Genomic DNA, 7,730 nt, shown 5'->3' with positions numbered 1-7,730 from the left:
GAAATAAAAATTTAAAAACCCTTTCAACCATACCATCCCCAAACGTTCGGCATTTGCTTTCTGTCCAGATACATATCCCCTCACCTTTTTTAAAAAAAAATCCCCTTTGACACTGATTTTTTTAGTTCGACATGTGACATACTTTTCTTGCAGCAATTATTTTCTCTCAAAAAAACCCCTCTTTTATAACAACTCCTGATTGAGTAAACAACATCGACTGATGGGGGGTTTTTAAAAGTAAAATTTCATTTTGACCTCAGAAATTTAATCGTGGGCATTCTTGTTTTGACCCTTCATTAAAGTCTTCCAGCTTTTTGGCCCCTTTGTAAATTTGTTTTCCACAACGATGCCCGTAACAAAAAAGGGGGATGTTTTGGATTCGAAAAATGTTCAATATCATTACTTGACGTTACTTCCTCTCTGACCCCTCCATCCCATTCGTTTTTTAACTTTGCGAAGAGAACAATAAGATGACTCACAATCGCTGGGATTTTTATATTTATAAAAACACCAGCCAGAAACACCAAACAAATAAAAACTCTTCTGGATAAAAAACTTACTCTTTTAGTTCAACACCCCACCTATTTGGGGATATACCATCGATTGATCTGACTCAATTGACGAGAAATCCCAAAACCCCTTAAAATAGTCAAACAATACACTTTGGGACTCGGGGAATTTTTTAAAACGGAATCCACCAATTTTAAGGGAAAAAAAGGGCAATGATTTTAAGAATCTAAAAAGCAAAAACACTCCATTTTCGTTGGGACAAAACCCGTAGATTTGATCGAGCATAGCAACACTGACTCACTGATAAATTTTACACAGTTACAGACGTTTTTGACCTCTACATCCCGTTGAAAAACCTCGCCTACCAAAAAGCCCATCAGCCCTTTGGGATAATATCCAACCACGAAGCTAAGCAACAACATCGTGCAGCGAAGGAAAGGGGATCTTCGGGGCTAACATAAACCCCGGTCTACATAGACAAACGAAAAAAGGGGTTCTGAAGAACGATCGTCTCAAATATTATAATGACAAAATCGAAAGTTGTAATCCATCAAAAGGGCTGTATTCTGTGTATGATGAACTACAAGGCAAATGTAAGTCTACACTTATCCCGGACAATGCTAATGCAAACGATCTCCCTGATAACTTCTGTAACTTTTTTCATGATAATGTGTCAAAATTCATTTAAAAATATGATTTTATCTCCCCCCCCCCCCCGAAATGTGACTTTGACCCAATTCCGACAAGACTTCTGACGGGAAAAAAGGATGTCCTCATTGACTCTATAACATATATAATCAACCTGCCACTTTTGGAGGGCGCTGTCCCAGATGCATTTAACATTGCAGTTGTGACCCCTCTTTTGAAAAAGCCCAGCTTGTATAAAAACGAGTTCAAAAATTATAGACCCATCACCAACCTTCCTTTTCTGTCAAAAATCCTTGAGAAGGTAATTTTACCTCAACTGAAATAACATCTATCTCTTAATGATCTAATTGAAACTTTTCAACTTGCATATAGACTAGACCATAGCACCAAACCATCCCCACCCCCCCCACCCCCCCCCTGCTAAAAGTATACAATGACTTGTGAATGCTGTCGACGATGGTTTAGTTTCATGTATTTCTCTTCTCGATCTGGTTGCAGCATTCGACTCAATCGATCAATTCTCATAAGCATATTAAACATATCCTTTGGAATCTTCTTTCTTGGTTTCAGTCTTCTCTTAATGGTATATGCCAACAAATAACTGTAAATATTATATCGTCTAAAACCCAATATCTTGACTTTGGTGCGCCGCAAGGTTCGGTTCTTGAGCCTATTTTATGTAATGTACACTCAGGTGAATGTAGTAGATGGGGAAAATAATGAGGAGTTCATGCTGCAATTGAGTAATAGATTCCAACCTCTAGCTGATCTCGAGGAGGACACAAATGTAGAGTCACATTGGACAAAGATCAAGGACGACTACATAACATCTTACACGAGATATTGGGTGTAAATAAATAGGAACATAGATAAAGGTTATGTCCAATCCCCTTGGTGCTGATTTAAATAAGGAGAACAGAGAAGAAACTAGTGAATTCAAGTCGAACAATGGCTTCAAGACTGGATGCACAAAAGCAGTATTACGTTTTGATCGTCGATTACTATTGAATTTTTGGACATTAATGTTACGTCTAAAAGAAGCAGCCTTTATCCAAAAACAATTTACTCCACAATTGATCGTTACTGTAAATAAAATGTGACATTAAACAAAGAGCTAAAAAACTGTTTCTCTTTCTATGTATATTGACATTGTATCCGTTTGTTGAATGTTGATTCTATGATATGAATAAAAATATGAGAGTCACTAAACATAGTTTTTTTGTTTTACTTTTTAAATCTTTACATTATTTTTCTATGGTGAGATTTGGCGGGTTGTAGAATGTCCTATTCTCTTCTTTTTTTAATTTGTATTTTCATCTTGGATCATTCTTAACGTTTGTATCACATATACAGAAACCAAATAAAATTTTATTTTGAAAAGCAATAATGCTTGATAAACTCAATCCCCACTCAATGTCTGTTGTATTTAACCAGTTGTTATAAAAGAGTTTATATAAAGATACGAAATTGTTGGGGAAAAAAGTTTGTCACATGTAGAACTAAATAAAATCATTGTCAAAGAGGACTATCCATTTTTCTTTTATAAGAGAGGGGTTGGGGATGATGTTCTCAACAGAAAGCAAAAAAAAACCGAACAGTTGGTAGTAGAACTGAGTTTGAAACGATTTAATTTTGTCATGACTTACCGATTTAAAACCCTCCGCTTTTGATGTTATTCGACTTTACATTTTCGACCGTTCCTTTTTATTATTGTAACAAAGATCCTCCAAGTGTCTTTCTTGTACCCTTCCTCTAATTGAAAGCTCTGACAATGGTGTTAGTTTCGTTTTGTTATTTATTTTTTGTTTGTTTATAATTTTCATATCGTTATCGAGAGTGAGAGGTAATGCTGTGTTGGTCATTCTCAAGCTCTTTTGCTTTGGCCAGAGAAATAGTGTGTCATTGTTGTATTGGCGTGAATGTGACCGAAAAGTTCCCAGATTATCTCGTGATTTTGATTTTTTAAATTCTTGGGTGCAATCTTTTTTCATATAACCTTTCCTGCGACATCTTTGTAGGATAGCGTATGCCTGATACACACAGCATTATTTTATTCTAATTATTATTATAGGGAAGTAATCGCAAAATAATACACGTCACTAATCAATTCGAAAAGGATGCCATCCCATATTTCTATTACTTCTTGTATTCCTTTAAATGTCACCATGTAATATCATTGAATAATCATTGGAAGGAAAATATGCGATGTGATATCTCGTAAACTCTGAGTTTCGTCCACTGGTCAATACACTTTCCGAGAACGGTCAATAAATGTATAACATTAATACAATAGTTGCAATATTGCTAATATTTCAGCTGCTGATCCAGATATTTTTCAGAATTTATCAAAATTACAACAATTCTTATATATCAACATCGGTTGAGACTTTTGTCGCAAACGTTCAAATAGAAATTACACGATTCTCTTTTCAGCCTTTTAAGATATTAAGTTGTACGATTTTGTAAAAAAATCACTACTATATTGAGACGAATTTGATAGGTTGATATTAAAGGAAGATAATACACATAACGGGGACAGGAGAACCAGCATTCTACAAATTGTGTAATGATATCAAATTCAAATGACAAATTTGTGACGTCAAATTGACAAGCTTTGTATTCAACTAAAATATTGAAATTGTGTAGGTGGTGAGCTGAACCATCATCATCATCATCATCATCATCATCATCATCATCATCATCATCATCAGCATCATCATCATCATCATCATCATCATCACCATCATCATCATCATCATCATCGTCGTCGTCGTCATTATCATCATCATCATCATCATCATCATCATCATCATCATCATCATCATCATCATCATCATCATCATCATCATCATCATCATCATCATCATCATCATCGTTGTCGTCGTCGTCATCATCATCACCATCATCATCATCATCATCATCATCATCATCATCATCATCATCATCATCATCATCATCATCATCATCATCATCATCATCATCATCATCATCATCGTCGTTCGTCGTCGTCGTCGTCATCATCATCATCGTCGTCGTCGTCATAGTCTTCGTCGTCATCATCATCATCATCATCATTGTCGAAAGATGGTAGCCGCATATCAAATTTACATAACTTATAAGCCTGAGAGCTATTTTGATGTCCGTATTACCTTTAAAGAGTCATATTGACAATTTCCATCCATTTGATACGTGTCATCAAACCACAGCTTAATTCTGTACTGAATACCAACGCGCAACTCGATGTTACAGGTTTGATCATTTCCGTATTCTGATGGATAGTTGGGTGAAGTCATGTATCCAGAATCCTCCGATGTGTCAGAATGACGACAGTATGCTGCAATGCATAAATATAGATATACATTAGTACATTGGGTTAAAGTAAGACCAAAATGTGTTGGCCTGTTTTGGAAACATTTAAGGGAAAAGAGGAAATCTTTATAATAGATAGAAATATGACACCAAGAATTTTAAATTAATGTTTTAAAATGGCGTTAAAGTTAGTTTCCCCCCCCCCCCCCCAAAAAAAAAAAAAAACGAGGAAAAACAGTGAGCTTTTATATAGAGCAATATCCCCTAAACGGGTTCAGAACGCTTTACAAGAAGTCCCTAGCCAACAACAACACTTAGCATGTAAGACGATTCATGACGTCTGTTGGGCGATATTGCAGAAATTCACGGCCATGTAGCTACTCATATTATACCAGAGAACGGTGAGAATGTGAGTAAAGAGCCTTTTTTGGGTACTCAACAATGCACCGCTCAGAAGGAGACTCGAACACAGGAACTTCCTATCCGAAGGCATGTAAATGAAGTTAACCCGCAAGTAATCAAGTATTATTTATCGATCTATCTATCTATCTATCTATCTATCTATCTATCTATCTATCTATCTATCTATCTATCTATCTATCTATCTATCTATCTATCTATCTATCTATCTATCTATCTATCTATCTATCTATCTGTCTATCAATCTATCTATCTATCTGTCTATCTATCTTTATTTATCTATCTATTTGTCCATTTATCTTGTTATCTTGTTGTCAGCGTTGTTTATGCGGCGAGGACGTGTTACACATCGCTCTTGTGTTTTTTCTATATTTAACCAGGATGAAATGTGATCTTCTTGTATAATTTTTATATAGCAGGATAATAAGCAATCTGTGATACATTGGATTTTAAATTTATATAAATTTACAGATAGATTTTAAAATAATATAAAAATAAGCCGTAATGATTTAAATTTTACAACGTTATGATCAAGTACAGCTCGACATTTTAAAAGATGTTACGGCCAAACGTGAACTGTTGTCATGAAAACAAACATGACATGTATTGTTATTCCAAGTCGCAAGAATAAAAGAGGTAGGAAAGGGGGTGTTAAGCCCGTACCAAAAGGAGAAAAAGTAAACATGTGCTGCCTGTGATAGTGAGTGGCAATGTTAGATATATTCACAACAAAATTGAAGGATTGCAGGTCGCTACTAACTATTTGTGTGAATTTAGAAACTCGTCAGGAAAATGTATTACAGAGACGTGGCTACACAGTGACATTCCTGACTGCTGTGTTGAACTTAATAATTTTACCATAATAAGATATGTCCGTGACCAGATCAACACATCAAAATCAAGAGGTGCTGGTGTGTGTGATTATTTAAATAAAAGGCGGTGCCATTCAAACAATGTCATTGTCACTAACAAGACCAGCACACCAAACCTTGAACTGCTTACCGTGTCAGTCAGGCCATATTATTTTCCACGGGAGTGTACCAAGGTGTTTATCAATGTCTACATACCACCGGACGCACATGGACCTACAGCACTGGAATATCTGGTCGAAAGTACTAGTAACATTGACATTGACATCATCACCCGGCAGCGTTGTCCTTGTGACAGGGGACTTCAATCATGCACCTCTTGACAACTCATTTCCTCTACAACAAAATATCGCTTGTGCCACTAAGAAACGAACGCACAATCGATCTTTTTTATTCAAATATTCAAAGCAGGTATTCTTCTTGTCAACTTGGTGAAGCCGATCACATTATGGTTCTTATGATACCTAAATGCAAAACAAAATTCATATCTGTCCCAGTAGTTCAAAAACAATTTCAGGTATGGGACAGCGATGCAACTAATGCTCTAACGGAGTGTTTCGACTCCTCCAATTGGAATATTTTTTTTATTGAATCAGCAAATGACCTCGATGAACTTTGTAGCATCGTAACTAACTTTTGCGAACAAAACATCTTAACAATAAAATCTTTTGGAAATAACAATCCTTGGCTGACAAAATCGATAAAAGGGTTGTTAAATGATTTTTAAAATATGCATTCAAGACTGGTGACCAAGAGGAAAGGAAAAAAAAGTTCAAAGAATATTAAATAAAGCCATCCGAGAGATGAAACAAATATACAAAGAAAATATTGAGAGGAAACTGAAAGCTAATGACATGAAAAGTGTGTGAAACAATATCAAAACAGTCACAGGAATGAACGGTAATAAAAACTCAAAATTTAAGTTTTAAAGGTACAGAAAAAGAATATGCCGATAAACTTAACAACTTCTATGCTCGATTCAATAAACACGATTTCACAGACGAGATTAACAACCTAACTGAGCAACTCAAACATCACGGAACAGAGGAACAAATGGACATCACTCAGGCCAACGTCATTAAACTGTTCAAAAATATTAAAGCGGATAAATCAAGCAGACCTGATCAAATTTCATCACATTTATTGAAATCATGTGCAAATGAACTTTCCTATATTTTTACACACATTTTAAATGTCCCTAAGAAACGGGCATATTCCAAGAATTTGGAAAATTGCAAAAATAATTCCCTTCCCAAAACATCAAAAAGCCAAAGAAATTAATGTTTTTCGTCCTGTAGGCTGACATCCATTCCTATGAAATGTCTAGAAAGGATTTATCAACAAAGATTTCTACAACAAAGTACACAACAACATCTAGACAAAAACCAGTTTGCTTACAAATCAGGGCGTGGGGTGGACGAAGCTATATTGGTGTTTTCTCATAACAATTACAAACACTTAGACACTCAAAAGGGTTATTTCAGAACCCTATTCGTAGACTTTCCGAGTGCATTCAACACCATCCAGCCTCACATACTAATCCATAAACTACTGTCCATGGAGGTGAGTCCCTCGATTGCACTCTGGGTACGAGAATTCTTGACAGACCGACCACAATTCGTTTCCCTCACGGATGTTGAGAACAACAAAGTTGAAACCTCACCAACACTGGGGCACCCCAAGGAACTGTTCTTGTCCCAACACTTTTCGTTATATACACAAATGACTGCATAAGCGGCCCAAGTAATGTGAATATTTTAAAGCATGCCGACGATACCGCCATTCTGGCCTTGATAACAACCGGGGATAATGTATTGAATTATTATAACGAAATTAAAAGATTTGTTGACTGGTGTGATAATAACTATCTAGAACTTAATGTAGAGGAAACTAAAGAAATTATATTTGATTTTAGGAAAGATGGTAATATACATGACAATATAATTATTAAAAACGAAAAAGTAGAGAGGGTAG

General features: G+C 35.7%; 1 protein-coding gene across 1 annotated transcript in view; it reads right to left on the bottom strand.

Annotated features, from left to right (window-relative positions):
• Positions 1–2,453: 2,453 nt before the first annotated feature.
• The window catches only part of LOC144976357 (neuropilin-1-like), a 60,321-nt gene continuing 55,044 nt past the window's right edge, over positions 2,454–7,730 (bottom strand). Inside the window, exon 7 of the transcript XR_013646096.1 lies at positions 2,454–4,492. The gene's annotated coding sequence lies outside the window, so the exon portion shown is untranslated. The remainder of the gene's footprint in view (positions 4,493–7,730) is intronic.

Source organism: Berghia stephanieae, chromosome 7, assembly GCF_034508935.2.
Source record: "Berghia stephanieae isolate SIO BIC M18660-M18661 chromosome 7, UCSD_Bste_1.3, whole genome shotgun sequence".
In the NCBI taxonomy this organism is placed as follows: domain Eukaryota; kingdom Metazoa; phylum Mollusca; class Gastropoda; order Nudibranchia; family Aeolidiidae; genus Berghia; species Berghia stephanieae.
Note: the sequence above shows the minus strand (reverse complement) of the source record. Positions and strands in the feature narration are given on the sequence as shown.